Genomic DNA, 17,648 nt, shown 5'->3' with positions numbered 1-17,648 from the left:
GAGATAAAGAGGCTAGTAATACTAATGGTATTAGAAACAAAATCAAATGTGAGTCTTTGGGAGATGAGAAGCTGCTTTGAAGATGGTGAGATTTAAAGGAGTAAGAGAATGCAAACATGCCAGAAAAGGCACATTTAGGAAGAACATGAAGTATAGGCACATGAGGAGTATCCTGGGCTAATTCTTTCCCTCACCTTATCACCATGGAAAAATGACCTTGAGATTAGAAATAATTCTATATTTATATCACCATCTGTTTGCTTACATCTGAATAGCAGAAGTTTTCTTAGTAGGAGGTAACTAATTTAATTCAATGCATTGAAAAATAAACTTTTTTTTTTTTTTTTTAATTTTGTCATTGTTGCTTAGGGTGATACCCAGAAACTCTGTAACACTAAGGTTTTCTGTGATTGGCTGATATTAAGCCATTCACTTTAATGGAGAGAGAACTAGAGTGGGATGGGGACAGATGGACATAAAAGAGGTGAAAGGAGAGACTGAGGAACAGAAGGCAGTGCTCACTCAAGGCTTTCGCATCTCTGCTATTTTCAAAAGCACTTTCTTTTTAAAATAGGGACTTCATTAAAGAGTTTATTCCCACATAGTTTATTAAATGAGGCATTGCTACAAATTTTCCCTTTCCCTCCAAGAACCAAGTTCTAGTCATGACACCAACCATTTGCAAACTGTGTTGTTTTCCAGAGTCAGTCAGTAGATTCCTTCTTTATCAAGGTATTTTAACGAATGAATAGAACTCTCTCTTTTAACTTCTGAGTCAGGTTCTACTTAAATATAATCCTTTTTGTTCTGATTTTTAACTAACTTGTGAAAGGGAACATCACACTAAGAGAACATAATAATAATAAGGTAGGTGATTGTTCTTACCTCAAAAGGAACTTTCACTTTTAAAATGAATTTCCAACATGAATCCTTTAGGTAGGGAATTTTCTGATATATTTGAAATAAAAACTTATGTAAATTAAAAAAGGAGAAAAGATTTCTAGGAGCACAACTTACACATAAGTTGAGGTACACTGAAATCTTTCTACCTCTATCAAAAGAAGTAGATGAGAACTCCCTATTTCCCCATGAGTTGGCTTCTTCAGTTTCTGGAATAATAGCAAGAAACAGATGTAATGAAAGTGGGAAACTCCTTGCTTTTTCCCTCTCTCTCCTCCTCTCTCCTCTTCTCTCTTCCTCTCCCTTCTCCTCCCCTTTCTTCCTCTCCTCTTTCCTCCCTTCCTCTACTGTTTTCTTTCTCTTTCTACTGTTTCCTCTCTTTCCCTTCCATGCTGAGTTCACATACATGCAGGCTGATGCATTGTGCTGTGGCTGGAATGTCTTGCACCTGCCTGGAAAAGGACTCCTCTGGGGATTGTAAGAATTGGCTCATCCTTAGCCAAGGTAGAGTTAATAGAGCCATAAACCCCACCCCACCCCCAGCTGTCTAAGGTGCTGAGGAAAGGGCTAGGAGTCTATCACTTACGGTGTTATTCAGATTTATGCTCCTAAGAGGCTCTGGACTGGCACCCCAGAAGGCTGGGTTATTAACTTTGAGTGGCAACTATGGCTAGAAGGTTCTGAGGGCCTCTAGAACACTTAGGGACAGTCCCCTCTGTTTGGATCTGTCCCTAGGAACTGTGGAAGGCAGGAGCCTTCCTGGAGAAGCAGCTTGGAAATACCAGGAGCCCTCCCAGGGAGATGTGGAAAGGGCCAGCCTGGGAAGGCCTCATTCCTGGCAGACCTCAACTTCCATCTTTCTCCTCCAAGTAATTCGTTCACTGATAAGGGGGTCACATCCGTGGTCCAGTGGACGTCCATCCACATGCAGTACAGACATTGTTGACCTGTTGTTACAACCCTCAAGGAGGAGAAGGAATAAATTTCCCACCCAGAAATCTAGCTGGATGGGTCTCAAGCAAATTACAACAGGGATTTGTACCACTCCTAATATAACCGGAAACTCACCATCAGGTTCTTGGCAGGGAAGGAAGGGAGGTAAACGTGACGACAGACTGAGAAGCTTCAAGCTCCACTGGTAAAGCAAGTAGGGGAAAAAGGCAAGAGACACACTGCTGCCACCTCCGCCCAGATTTGAAGTTTATTTTTGTGTCTTTTAAATAGGTTGCTCAAGCTTTTTGGTAAAATGACAAATGAGGTTTTCAAATCTTCCTTTCACATTTCACAGATATGAATGGTACCAGGTTTACCATGAAAAAAAACTCACAGTTGAGCTTCCAGTCTGTGGTTGTTTTTTTTTTTTTTTCCTTTTCTTTCTTTCATTAATGGGTTCTTTCCAAGGCAGGAAATCAACAAGAGAGAAAATTTATAGCTAGACTAAGTTAAAGAATGCTGTTCTGAGCGTTAGATTTTCTTTTCTGCTTTTAAATATCCCCATTTGTCTTCACATTTTCTTTTCCAAACCCCTCCCCATCCTAGTCCATGCGGCTAGATGCTTAATATGCTAGCACTTAGGAGAACAGAAGGCTTTCTCCAGAGAAAGTTACAGAGCTGTTCTGTGTAACTGCCAGAACCACCAACCTGAACCTTCCCAGCACAGACCAAGCCCAGCCCCGCCAGGATGCAATCTGTCTCCAGTCCCACAGCCGGCGGAGGCCCGGGTACACCTTGAGCTGGCTCTCTACTTCCAGAACTGGAAGATGGCTTCAAAGACTGAGAAAAGTCCCCGGAAAGTTGTTTTTTTTTTTCCTTTTTTAATAAGGTTATCTATTGAGGTGACCAGTTAAAAAAAATATCAGCTGAGAATTTGCAACTTATTTTTTCTCAGCAATTTCTCTATTCCCTCCAGGACTTTTTCTCATCCAGTTAAAAATCAAAACAGGATTTTAAAAAAATTATGTTGTTTCTAATGTTACTTTTAGTAGTCTGTGCTGAGATGATTAAGATAAAGTTCTTCCAATGATACAAGTTAATGTGCATGATTCTATAAGACAAACTTTAAAAAAGAGAAAGAAATAGAACATAGTTTTAAGACCTTCTGTCTGTTATTTTCTTGGAATTGTGAGAGGTCACAGAGGTAAAAAAGAGGATGTTATCTTGGACTTCAAAAACTTTCTTTTTTCTTCATTGTTCTTTTAAATTCAAAAATGAATTAATTGAGATAAATTTTCACCAATAAAATTGGCAAAGATTATTTTTATATGATCGTATCTACTTGTGTAAGTAGGGGATTGGAAAATGGACACCTTAAACACTGCTCATGGTGAGTATAAATTGCATAAATTTTGGGGGAACAAATAAAAACACAGATATAATTTACAGATGACATGACATCTGGACTTTGCTTTACAACTATCTAGTAGGATATGGGTGGAAGGAAGTCGGTAGGATGAATAAAACAAGATTGACCATATAGTAATAACTGTTAAAATTCACTAGTGAACAAATGAGAATACACTAAACAATTTCCTCTAATTTGTGTATGTTTTAAAATTTCCACAATGAACATTAAAAGGAAAAAAATACACAATACATATGTTTTCATTTATTTGTTTATTAAACGCATTTCTTTGGTTCCTACGTGTGTGCTAGGCACAGTTCTAAGAGCTGGGGATTCAATAGGGAGCAAACATGTCTCTGCTGTCAATGAGCTTAATTCTCAGGGAAGAAAAAAGCTATAAGAACATAAAAAATAAAAATAAAATATATTGAGTGGTGATCACTGCTATAAAAACAGTAACAGATTAAGGGAGTGGCAGGTGAGGTTAGTTTTGTACTTTTCAAGACAAGCCTCTCTGGTAGCATGACATTTGAGCAGAAGCTTAAGAAAACCCAGAAAGCAAACTCTGTGACTATGGAGCAGCAGAGCTTTCCAGAAACATTCCAGAGAGAGGGAGCAATAAATGCAAAGGTCCTGAGCTGAGAGCATGCTTGGTGTGTTTAAGGACTAGGAAGGACAGTCTGTGAGGGGCAGAGGGGTCTGAAATAAGAATAGAGAGATACCCAGAGCCAAGATCACTTTGGGGCCTTGCAAGTCATTGGAAAGACATGGCATTATTCTGCAGGAGATGAGAAGCCACTAGCATTTTGAACAGATGGGTGACATAATCTGGCTGCTCTAAGAAGAGTCTGTGGGAGGAGGAGGCACCAAAAGCATCGGGAGACTAGCTCAGAGGCCTTTCTCTCATCTAGGTGAGAGATGACAGTGGAGAAAGTTGTTGAGATGCCATTAGAATTCTGTTCATTTTAATGTCAGAGTCAACAGGTTTTCCTGAAAGACTGAGTATGTAACATGAAAAAGAGATGGCTCCAAAATTTTTGACCTGAGAAACCACACAAATGGACTTGCCATTTATATGTTTGCAGGCAAAAATAAAATAAAATAAAATAAAACAAATGTTAGAGTTTTTATATGTGAAAAGAGAGATAACTTGTGGTTGAGATGTTGAATAGCAGTTGGGTATATGAGTCTGGAGTTTAGGGAAGAGGTACAAACTGGATATATAAATTTGAAAGTAGCTAGTATAGAGATGATAGATTAAAGCCATGGTGAGAAAGGAGATCACCAAAAATAAGGATACAAAAGAGAAGAGGTCTGGAGACTAAGTCACTTCCAGCTGGTTAGGAAGGTAAGGAAGAACCAGCAACAAAGGGTGGAGAATTATTACACAAATGATGTCCTCCAGGTGAAGTAACCAAAGTGTTTTAGGAAGGAAGAGCTGATTCCCTGGGCCAGCTGCTGCTGATAGGCTAAAGAAGATGAAGACTGGGCTTGCCACTTTGGATTTGGCAATGTGGGGTGCACTGCTGTTTTGTGATTGAGGTGGACAAAAGCATGGCTGGAGTTTTTCAAGATAACAAAAGAAGAGAGAAAGTGACAGTAAGTAATGTGAGCCAATGTGGGAGTTATTCTGTAGAGGAATGGCTCAGTCTGCGGCATGGCAGTGAACTGATGGCACGAGTTAGAAAATTTTAGATTTTAAGAAAGGGACTACATACAAAGGTTTGGACAGGGAATAGAGAGCCCACAAAGGAAAGGGCACTCCCCTGGGGCTACCCACCCGTAGGCTCTGTGGCTACCCTAGGCCTGACAAGTGAGAGGAGAGAGCTGTTACTGGAACCAGGAGACAGAAGAGAGTGCAGCGGGCTGTCTGGCAGGGCCTGCGGTGCTCAGCGCAGGGAGGCAACCAGCCCATGGCAAACCTCCTGGAGGAGGGAGCCGAGGGAATATATCCCCGCTTCACTCTCCTTTCATCAGCCCTCCAGCCTTTGCTGTCATGCCTCGCTGGCTGAACCCAACCAAAGCAAGAGGGCCAAGGAGCTTGTTGAAGAAGTCCATGCAGATCCATCCCCTGAGACACAGAAGAAAGGCAGGGAATGGGTCTGGAGCGTTAGATGGAAGACATCCAGCACAGAGATCTGAAATGGAGTAGTGAGTGGAAGAAACATGCATAGTTGAGACAGCAGGAACGGATATTACCAGAAATTCCACTATTGGGAATTTCTCCTAAGGATATAATAATTGATACCCAAAGGTTTTAGCCACAAATTTACATCTCAGAATTGCTTAATAATAGCATAAGATGGAAATCTTATAAAAATTTATCTACTCAATGGAATAATGCATAGCAATTAAAAGTAATCTTATAGAAAAATGTAGAACCACAAAAATAATCATAATAGATAATTAATTTAAATATTAAATCTGTTATTTCATAAATGCATTACATAATTTTGATCCTAATTTTTACAAAAGAGAAATACATCTGTTTACCTAGAAACAAAACTGGAAGCATTCATACAAAGTGTTAACTGCCATTATCTTTAATTTTCCTTTTTTTTTTTTTTGCTCATGGTCTTCACTGCACGGGCTACAAGCTGGTTCACTGCTCTTCAGTATGAATGCACCCCACAGTCACCGCACCTCATACTTAGTTTGTATCCTGGGTTGGCCTACTCATGCTTCTTGCTTCCATTAATTGTACAGATGCATCATATTACTTGAAGTTGAGCTTCAGCGCATCTATATGGGGCCTTAACCACATGTTCTGCTTTGGCTCTTTCTATTTCTTACAATAAAAATCACATGTTTAAGTGTCTGGCTGTCATGTGTCTTTCTCATGAGGACTGAACTGAAGAAAACACCAATTCAACTCTGGGGAACTGGAGACACACTTGAGTGCCATTGTTGGTGATGCTAGGATGGTAATGACAGTGACTGCAGGTCAGAGGCAGAGCTGAGGGAGATGAGCACAGACAAAATGTTGCCATGGCTGGAGCTCTATTTATGGACCCTCTGTTTAGGTGGTTGATATAAAGGTAAATGGTGATTGTGGTGAAACCATATCAATTATCAATTTAATAAAAAGAAGTATTTATTGAGCACCTAATATGGGCTGAATGCTAGGTTGAACATTATGGGAGAAGCATACAGGAAATAGTCTTTACACACAACAAACTTATTTAGCTGGAGATGCAATTAATATGTGAATTAATAATAGGATATGATATAATTAAGTATAAAATTGTTTCTTACAGGACATAAATTCTATTCATTTTGGAGGAAACAAGGAGGTGGAATCAATTAGGAATGTGCTATAGAGATGTCCATCTGAACTCTGAAGGAGGAGTAGGGCCTGAACAGAGTCAGGGCAGAATTCTGTGGGCAGCTGGACAGCCAGGGGCCTGTTAAGGTGGGACGGTGGGGGGGGGGGGGGGGCTCGAGGAGCAAGCACGGGCAGGATGATGGCAGATAAACACTGTTTTTTCTTAATAAACATGAACTTTGGCAAGTTAACAAATGTGAATCAGAATTCTCCTGTCCTAGGGAAAAAATTACATTCTTTAGCCAACTGACTGTAGCATGACATGAGAATTAATGTCTTTAGAAATCTTTAGAGATAAAGAACCACTTGGTAGAGAGGTGATTTAGTTTAACAGGTCACTAAACAAGTTAGGAAACATGAATTTTAGTTCCCATAACAACTGTCTTTTGATATCAAATCCGTTAGCCACCTTGACTACGGATAGCCTCTCTTGACACATCAGGGGAGACTATAACTTATTGACTACTTCCTCTATGCTGGGCCTCTTCTATACATCATATCATTTAATTATCATAATTACCCTGGGAGTAGGATTTTCATTTTTTTTTTTTTAATCTCCATTATACAAATGAGGAACTTGAGACTCAGAGAAGTCAAGAAACTCACCCAAGTTCTACACAGCTAGAAGTGGTAGGGTTGTGATTTAAACTGAAGCCATCTGACTCTACGACACCATGGTGTCTCAAATAGCCCTGGTTTCAGAATGTCAAGGAGTTCCACAGTCAGGCAAGGAAAACACATATGGGAAGGTTTACATAAATTCCACCTTTCTAACCCTTGCAGATTTTTGTTTTTCCATCTTCTGATAGAGCATGACTTAAATCATAACATAGCTGCACGTTTCACAAGAGAACTCCTTACAAACCGAAGTATCTGTTTTCAAATAGCACTGAAATTCTAGAGGCCAATATGTTTTCTAAGAGTGAAAAGTTCTTGGCCCGGTACCCAGGCACAAGAGTCTCCGACTATGTGCTTCCATGGAAACGGGCCAGGGATGTCCACAGCTACACGGCAGAGGAATGTGGCCCTTGCAGAGATAGTCAGGGAGGGTGCTCAGCAAGAAGAGGAAATGGCTACATTTCAGTAACCTGCAGGACTTGGAATTCACAGGAAATGATTTCTTCCCTTGTGGGAGCTAAGGCATTCCAGTAAATCTGAGCGCCTGTCAGAGAAGCAGCCGCCACGAGGCTTGCTGATTACATTTGCAGTTAAAACCAAAAAATCCCACTTGTAATAGTTCTTACTTCGAAAATTGTATCTTACAGGGATCTTTGCTAATGTTTCCCTGCAAAACAGATTTAATCTTTACTGAAAATCCCTGTAGCCACAGAGATAAGCTAGCTATGCACATGCAAAGAAGCATGTTTTCCCAAAACTGTAGGTGGAATTGGACTTCGGTGTGTTAATCAATTTCTACATACCCAGATCTGCCTGGAAGGTTGGGTAATTCTTAACAACACCACCCTTTACCTGAAATTCACAGAAGGCTATTCATGTTACTTTTTGGGTTTCCAACCTGATATCTAGTTGGTTTCTTTAATGGGGCCATGGTTGGGTTAAGAAGACTGCATTCTTTAGTCAACCAAAAGGCAAACTATTCAGCAACCCAGAAGATGTCAGATGTCAGTGTAGATAGTTGAAAGTTCTTTGCGAAATAATACTGGTTCTTCTGGAAACCTGACCAGCCAGGAAGTCATTGTAGCCCTGTCTTTTTCCTCCAAAGTACTTGGAATTTTAGAAATTTCTGATATGTTTTGGGGGGAGGGAAAGAACACACCTGATAGGAAAAAGTCATTAAAAACATATGTCTGTTTCACATACCTTCTCCTCAAAATTGTGAAAAGTCCCTGCAAAAAAGGCAGACTAGAAATAATGATTTAATTCACTTCCCCTTGGTCTGAGAACCCATCATGTGTCCCATACCAGAAATCTCCTTTAAATAAAAGTAATATAAAGGTATTAGTGGCCAAATTTCAGCTTCAGAGTATAAATTATTCCTGTGCCTCCTGTTAATGTTTGGAGGTCAGGTAGGCAGGCTGCACATTGAGACTTGGAGATGGAACTTCTTTCCACAGCTCAGAACACAACCTTTCCCTCTGTATCAGCCTTTTCTCTCTACATCTCCCCATTCCTTCCTCACAAGGCCTTCTCTTTTACCCTATCCCTTTCAGATTACCCTCTCCTCCATCTTCCTTTTCTCTGTTCTCCTTTTTTGTTTTTTTCCTCCTCTTTTCCATCTTTCTTCTTTTATGTCTCGTTTCTTCTCATTCTCTTTCCATCCCTTCCTCCTTCCCTCTCTTAACAGCAAACAGATGAACACACAAATACACTCCTATCCCACTGGAATGTTTGTTGTATTGGAGAAACTCGAGGACTATCTTTAACTTAAGTTTGGCTCAGCCTTTTTCAGGTGCAACCTGAGCAGGGCAGGGCCCATTTCCAGTTCATTCTCGCTTTTAGGCTGCTCTTCTAAAATTATTTATAAAGCAATGGAATTGCAAACAATTTAGAATGTTGTTATTGCTATTGTTTTTAGGTTTGTCCTCCCCAACCTCATGTTGAAATTTGATCCCCAATGTTGGAAGTGAGGCCTAATGGGAGGTGTCTGGGCCATGGGAGTAGATCCCTCAAGAATAGATTAATCTCCTTGCTTGGAGTGGGAGGAAGATAGTGTGAGTTCTCACTCTATTAGTTCCTGCCAGAGTCGTTTTTTCTTATTCTAGAAGGAAAGAGCATTTTTAGAAGGGGACTCATAGGGTGGGGCAGAGAAACCACTTACTAGAGAGATTAGCATGACTAAAAGGGAGCCAGACACTAATACTCAAAACAATGGGAAAAAGGCCCTGAACCCATTTCAGGCCTCCCTGCCCATCACAAGCCCAGAGGCCTAGGAGGACATAATGGTTTCTTGAACAAGTTCTGAGACCGCTGCCCTGCACCCCACATCCCAGCAGCTCTGGCTCTAGGAGGATTCAAGTGGCCCCAGGTACTGCTCAGGCCACAGCTTTGTTGGCTTCCATGTGGTGCTAAGCCTGCAGGCATGCACAATGCAAGGGAGGTGGAGGCTTAGCAGCTCCCATCTAGATTTTAGAGGATGTATCAGAAAGCTGGGGTGCCCAGGCAGATGGCTGCCACAGGGGCAGAGCCACCGCAGAGAGTCCCCACTGCCGCAGTGCCTAGTGGAGCTCTGGGAGCAGGGCTGCCACCGTCTGGACTGCAGAATTATAGAGCCACCAACAGTGCGCTCCTTTAGCCTGGAAAAGCCATAAGCACCAGGTTCCAACCCATAATAGCAACCATGTATTTAGGCTAAACCCAGCAAAGACATCAGGTGGGACTGCCCAAAGCCTTGGGAGCTCACGACTTGCACCAGTGTGCCTAGGATGTGGGACATGAAGTCAAAGGAGATTATTTTAGAGCTTTAAGATTTAATGTCTTCCCTGCGGGGTTTCAGACTTGCACAGAGCCTGTTACCCCTGTCTTTTGGCCAATTTCTTCCTTTTGAAAAGGGAATATTTACCCAATGCCTGTACAAATGTATCTTGGAAGTAAATAACTCGTTTTTGATTTTGCAGGCTCATAGCTGGAAGGAACTTGCCTTGAGTCTCAGATGAGACTTTGGACTTTGGACTGTTGAGTTGTTGCCAGAACAAGTTAAGACTTTTGGGAACTATTAAGAAGGGATGATTGTACTTTGCAGTGTGAGAAGGACATGAGTTTTAGGGCCCAGGGGTGGAATGCTATAGTTTGGATGTTTGTTCCCCAAACCTCATGTTGAAATTTGATCCCGATGTTGGAGGTGAGGCCTAATGGGAGGTGTTTGAGTAGTGGGGGCGAGTCCTTCATGAATAGATTAATACCCTCGGAGGGGTGAGTGAGCTCTCACTCTATTAGTTCCTGGCAAAGCTGGTTGTTAAAAAACATCTGACACCTCCCTACTCTCTCTCTCTTGTTTCCTCTCTCACCATGTGATCTCTGCACAAGCCAGCTCCCCTCCACCTTCTGCCATGAGTGGAAGCAGCTTGAGGCCCTCACCAGAAGCTGGGCAGATACCCGCTCCATGCTTCTTGTATAGTCTGCAGAACTAGGAGCCAAATAAACCTCTTTTCTTTATAAATAACTCAACCGTAGGGATTTCTTTACAGCAATGCTACACAAACTAAGACAGTCATGGATCATTGTCTCCATAAGGTTTTAAGAGTTGAATTGGCTGAAGTCATATCTTCATAGAAAAACTAGGTACAGAATGTTTAATGACTGAAAATCAGACATAAACCTGTAACAAGTAATCAGCAAAACACTGTTGAATTCTCACTATTTTTAGGATATTGTAATAAGCAAGTGGGGGATACAAGTAAACATATTATGCATTTTCAACCTCAAGACCTTGTGACCATGTTTGGCATGGCAGAGAACTTACACAAGAAAAAATAGCTAGAAGTGGCTCTGGCTAATATTTATTGAGCAATTACTAATTGCCAGCCACTGTGATGGCAATGTGTTCTTTCTATGTGTTCTGTCCTGTAATCCTCGAAATAACTCTATAATGAATGTCACGTACCATTATGAGCCACATTTTATGGATGAGGAAGCTGAGGCTTAGAGATTAAGTGACTTGTTCAAGGTCTCACAGCTAGCATGTGACAAAGCTGGGATTTGAACTAGCAAAAGCCAGCAAATGTTAAGCACCAAATGAACAGCACAGAAGAATACTCCTAGAATGTTCAGAGTTGGAAAATCACCGTATACTTGGGAGATTACAAAAACATAGCACCTCAGAACTGGAGGAGGCCTTAGAGACCTGAGTCTTCACCACTCATGTCACACTCAGGGACGCTAGGAGTCAAAGGCAGAGATGTCTTGCCAAAGAGTGGTATTTTGGGGATGAGTAGGAGTTTGACAGGCAGACAGGGCCAGAGGGCTTTCCCAAGGAGGACAACAGAAATTCTGGTCTCTTAAATCATATTCTGATTGTTTTGGATGTTGTTTTATTTTCTCCAAGAACATTTCCTCCACATCTGGTATCCAGGGAGAGGATTTTTGGGAAAAAGAAGAAGAAGAGGAGCATTTTTAACTGTTATCATCCCCTGCAATTTGAGAGTTCTAATCCTCATGTTATTCTGGGTCAGTCAATGCTGCCAGTTGTTCCTGTCTCTCTGATGAAGTAACACGGGTGTAAAAGGGTATAATCCAGGATAGGCAATAGTGTGAATGATGTAAAGCTGTGGCAGAAAGAAGAGAAATACGGTAGAAAATATGTTAGACTACAACTTAAAGCATTGAAGCTGAAAAAGTCAAGTTTGCAGGAAAATCGGCCATAGTCTTTTTACTCTGCGTTGTCCTCGGACAGAGAGCCTAGTTTTATATAGAATGTTTGCTGCAAAATGAGACACAAATAGTTCCGAGGATTAACTTTGAATTTCCTGGATTTGGCGGGCATAAATCAGGGCCTTCATGCTATTTTAACACTTTTTGAAAACAAAGTCCTTATGAATAAATGGCAAACGCGGGTCAAGTAAAATCTAGAACTTGGAGTGAGGCTCCCTAATTATGAAATGGGCAGCACTCCATACTGTTTTCTGATTGGCTGACATCAGTTTGAATGCAAAGCTTTATTTCACTGCAGAGTCCTGGCATACTTCACACATTAAAATTCTAAGCTGTCTAAGTAGGTGTGAAACTAATTTTGTGTTTATTTTTTAAAACCCACCTATGATCATTTAGGACCATCCACTTCACTTTGGGAGGGCAGCACCCGGTTGTAGGTAGGCCCTGGGAGACAATAAAGGAGAGGATAATTTTTTAAATGCCTTAAACCAGAATATTTATAGCTTCCTGGAATAGTTGTAACTACTTATCCATTTTTCCAGCCACAACTTTTCTTAATAAGAAGGGCTTTGAAAAACCTGCTAAATCTGAGCATAAAAGGAAACAGAAGTTTTCCTAGAGCAGTGGAATTTTTTAAAGTCACATAGTAACCTTATTGATGAAATCAGGAAGAGAGCACTTTCAGATCAGACTTAAGGGAGGTTATTTACAAAACATAGGCTTTGCTCAGCACACCAGGCCCGTTCTGAGAGGTTTCCTGCAGCACGAAGACACATGCTATGACTGATTTTTAATCAAGTCAGACCGTCTTGTGGACCCTTCTTCCACGGGGAATGTTAAATGGTGGTTCTGAACGAATCAGTTACTAGCAACTGGTTCATTCAGAACCACCAAAGAGACTATTTTCAGAGTTCATTTGGCAATTTAAAAAGAAATAAAAAATGATAAAGTCAGATTTATTAGCAGTTAAATTGAAAAAAAGTATACATATTTTTCTGCTTGGATAGAATGTATCTTTCTTGGATTAGTCTCATAAGAGCACTTTCTTGTTTATGAAGATCTATTCTGATAAAATCTAGTTTTAAAATTTAGTGCTTTGTTGGGCCATGGACAATCTAGTGTATGTTTTGGAAAAGTATATTTACACTGATCATAAAAAACAGATAATTTGGTTCCTTCCCTCCCACTTCCCCCCTGCTCCATGAAGATTTTAACTGTGCTTTGTTGGAAGAGAAGGGACTCTAATTCCAAATATGCTCCTTAGAAGAACAATGACCAGGAGTAGTTGTTTTTTTTCTCCTTTTCTATCTCATGATCTCTCCCTTCTTTAAAAAATTAACTGAGTAAAATAATTTGGAATATTGTAAAATGTTGTAGACTAAAATCTCCCTCTCCAAATTAGTGACCTTCCACTCCAAAGGCCACTATTCTCTTACTGTATCTCCTTCAGTTGGGTCCTTTGAACAGAAATTGACAAGGAAAAGGTTGAGTGTGGTCTATGCCTTTTGGCTGTATCCTCTTCCCATAGCTAAGTCTGACCAGGGTTTTGTAGCTGTGTTTCATTGGTCCTGAAATCCTGCAGAGAAGCTGAGAGTCCCTCACCATGGTGCAGGTTATGCAGAACAGACAGATCAGATACCAGCTTTGAATGAGAAAAGCATACATCATAGCTAAATAATGAAGCCAATCTCACAGTGAAGGCACAGTATTAAATGCAAATGCCTTTTTTCTTTCAGCAAATATTATGGGACATTTACTTTACGTGAGTTATTATAGAGCATTAAGGAAAATGCAAAGATGTGTAAGATACAAGACTTTCCTTCAAGAATAGTTGAAGAAAAACTTTCTGTTTCAAAGAATAGTATGTAAGATGATACATAAGCACCAATAACTTAAAAAAAAAAAAAAAGAAAAGAAAAAAGCTATAAAATAGCACATGAGTAGCACAGGAAAGGAAAAGAAATATGAGATTTAGGAAAGTTCACTTTAAGTTAAGGAAACCTGAGTGGGATGGCTGGTAAGCATGTGAGGATGCTGAATTGTCAAAGGAACCAAGCTGAAATGCAGAAGAATGGATGTGTACCAAAAAGAATAGTAGCTCCATTATTGTGAGGCCTGATATTCCAGTTACCCTCAGAGATCCTCAGATAGCATAATTTTATTTGGGTAGAGAGGAATTGGTTAACTCTCATGAGAAGCTAGAGTTCTGAGGCTACATGCATATTGATTGTTATGACTTTTTTTATTTTTAAGGAAAACCTGGACCTACTATTAAATACCCCATTTGATTTTCAGAAAGTGAAGATGAAATAAGAGGTTTTAAAACTAAATTGATCCCTGACGAGTTGAGTTTTTTTTTTTTAACTATTAAGGAATTTTGTTTTGTACATCTTAGCTAACTTTGGCCGACATCAAAGACCACTAAGTTGATTCATTTTTAAAGTGATTCGTTACTATCTTATTTAAATCGTGAACTATCATACCTTACCTAGGGAATAAATAGCTGCCCATGTTAGCTAAATGAACATCTTAACAGGAATTTATTTTGAAGACACTTCGTAATCTGAGTCATTATTTTCATCTCCAAACTGGAGATGCGGAGCAACTAACTATATGGATCATTGGAAGACAATAGTCATACTCCCTGCTTGGCCCCCTCCCTTCTCTTCTACTCCACCCTCCCTCGGTCTGTACCCAGAATGCCGCCTGGCTCTTCTCATCACTTCAGGCACATCCTTGGACTTTATAAATGCATTTACTGAAGTCTTTGGAAAAAGTGTTATAGTCAGAGACTCTGCTAGGGAATAAGTCAAATATAGTTCCTGCCCTCATGGAACATACAATCCATTAGGGTAGGCTGAAATCAAAGAATTACACAAATAATTATTTAATTGCAGTTCTTACAGAGGAAGAGCATATGTCTTGGGAGGCCATGGAGGCAGCAGTAGAGTGCAGCTGATGGAACCTCCCAGAGAAGGGCCTTCTCAGTTGACGTCTAAGTTAGCCAGCTGCAAATAGGTGATGTTCATAGGGAAGCATTGTAGACTGTGCAAATTTACCTGTGTGAATGCCCCAAGGCCTACTCGGTGATTGGTTAAATGTGACACTTGAGGAAGTGACAAGTTTGGGTGGGGGTGAAAACATGCTTTCAGTTTGGGATAAACTACTTTTGAGGTGTTGATAATCTATCCAGGTGACAATGTCTAACAGGCAGCTGGCTATACAGATTGTCATTAGGAGCGAGGTCTGGGTTAGAAGTTCATGTATGACATAACTATCCTGTAAGTGGTGATTAAAATCCCAGAAGTGGATTAAGTTGTCTAGAAAGAGATTAGAGATTAAGAAGAAAAGACTGGAAAACATCAGTCTTGAAGGACTGAGCAGGATCTCGGGGAAGGAGACCAAGAAGGAATTGCCTGATGTCTTTCTGTGAGGCTGGGGATTGCGGAGGGGGTGGCAGCTTAACCTATGATGAAATATTCCAGATGTAGAAAGTGGGGGAGAGGGAGGAGACGGATAATTGTATTGTTGAATCCTGAAGCAATCTGAGAAGTTATTTCAAGAACGGAGGAAGAGAATAGTTGTCAAGAAGATATCCCAATGGGAACATAAGAGTGTTTCTCAGATACCCAGTGTGAGCCAAGGACAGGAGAGGAGAAGGAGTGAGGAACTGGGAGAGTCCAAAGCAGGACGGGGCCAACTGTGGGGCAGGTCCTGTGGCCCAAGACTTTGGCATCACCTGAGAAAAGAAGCCAGGAGAGATGACCAAAACGTTTAAATTAAACGTTTCAGTCTATGATGGATGGAAGAGACAAGAAGAGAGAAAGAATCAACTAGGAAAGAGTTTAAAGGAAAAGGAAGACAGCAAGGCCAAACAGAGAAAGCCAGTTCCAGTGGACCAGTGGGACTAGTGGTCAGATTTCAGTGACTGGATGAGAGAAAGTAGGTGGAGACCAAGGTTAGGAGGGAACAGGGTCACGGGAAAGCACTGTTTTGAAGATTGGAGTAACTTGAAAGGAAAGAGTCAGCGGAAAGGCAAGAGAATTATAAAGAAAGCAAAATGGAAAATATCCCACAGATTGACAGATTGGCCTTGAAGAGTACAGTGGACTGCTATACTCAGATAGGAGGCATTTGCATTTTAATAGAGAATATTACTTTAATTCAAAGCAGTGTACTCCAGTAAAAAATATAATAGGAGCCACATATATAATTTAACGTTTTCTTTTAGTCACATTAAAAAATAAAAAGGAAAAGCTAAAATTAATTTTAATATTTTTTATTTAACCCAGAAAATCCAAAATATTATCATTTTGAAACATAATCTGTATAAAATTTATCAATGAGATATTGTATTTTTTTTTAATGAAGTCTTCAAAATCTAGTGGGTAGTTTACACTTACAGCACTTTTCAGTTTAGACTAACTATTAATGCATTTCAAATACTCAATAGCCACTTAAGGCCGGTGGCCACTGTATTGGACACTGCTGTCCTAGAACTTTCCAACTGTTGACTGACATTTTGGTTCCCTCAACCCTTAGGGTAGCTGTGTTGGAACTGAGGCAGTTGGAGCCAGTCACCTGACACATAATCAGTCTACTCCGTTTACCCCACCATGCCACACAAATATAAGGGGTGCCATAATAGGAAAATTTTGGGAGAAGTATTGCATAGGATAATGGACTAGAACTCCAAGAGTAAAATCTCAAAAATAAGCCTCTAAGTAAGGAATTATTTGTGAGAAAATGTAAAAGGAAATCTTTCTTCTATGCCCAAAAAGATTCTATACAGTTGAGTATTGAAAATAATTAATGGAGGGTAAAAGAAACTCTTTTTTAGAAAGCTCCCCCCCCCAAAAAAAAGGCACATAGTACTTTTATAAAGTCCTCTCAAAAGATACAGGGAAGTTCAAGTCTAGGAAAGGCAGTACCCAGGGAGTATGACCCATCAGGCACTGATGACAAAATAAGGTCATTCATGCTTCAATATCCCACATGTCATGGTAGAATCTTCGTATCTTGCTTGCCCACAAAAAGTCTAAATTTTCTGGTTCCTCTCATCAGAGATCCCTGGTAATATTTAGGGAATGCTTCCATGCCCCCTGAAATCTATCCTGGTCGTCTCTTGTGCCCAGAGATAGCTTTGGACGGCCCTGCTTTTCAATGGCCCAGATGCCTTCGATGGCCTTCCTGTCGACAAATATCTGCTGAGTCCCTGGCTGGCTTTGCCTTGATAGAGGTCACCTTCTCCTTGCTTTGGACTGATTTGGGCCAACTCACTTCTTCCATAAGGAGAATGTCCTATATCATGTCTCTCCCATCTGCACACCACCAGGTCCAGGAAAGAAGGTATTTTACTAAAAGAATCCTTATCTGCAGAGATGTAGCTCCAGCCACAAGAAAACTTTTTTCTTCATAGCCTAACTCCTCCATCTTTTAAGATCTTGCAATTCTAGAAGAGATCTTGGCTTTCATGTTGAATAATCTGAAGGTTCATTTCTCACAGAGAAAGAGAAAGAAAGAAAGAAGAAAAGAAAAAAAGAAAAAGAAAGAAAAGGGAGAAAGAAGAAAGAAAGCTATTTTTTAAAAAAATGTATTCAAGGCTCTACTTCAGGAAAAAAGAAGCCCTTTAAAATGGGAGCTTATTCAGCAATTTCAGAAAAAAAGACTTTCTAAGGAAACAAAAAGTTGGGAGTATAAGTTTCAGCTAAAACTCTCCATTACATAATGTAATTCTGTGTACATGATTTCATA

This window comes from Eulemur rufifrons, chromosome 4, assembly GCF_041146395.1.
Source record: "Eulemur rufifrons isolate Redbay chromosome 4, OSU_ERuf_1, whole genome shotgun sequence".
Lineage (NCBI taxonomy): Eukaryota > Metazoa > Chordata > Mammalia > Primates > Lemuridae > Eulemur > Eulemur rufifrons.
The sequence above is the reverse complement of the archived record's forward strand: the minus strand, read 5'-3'. Positions refer to the sequence as shown.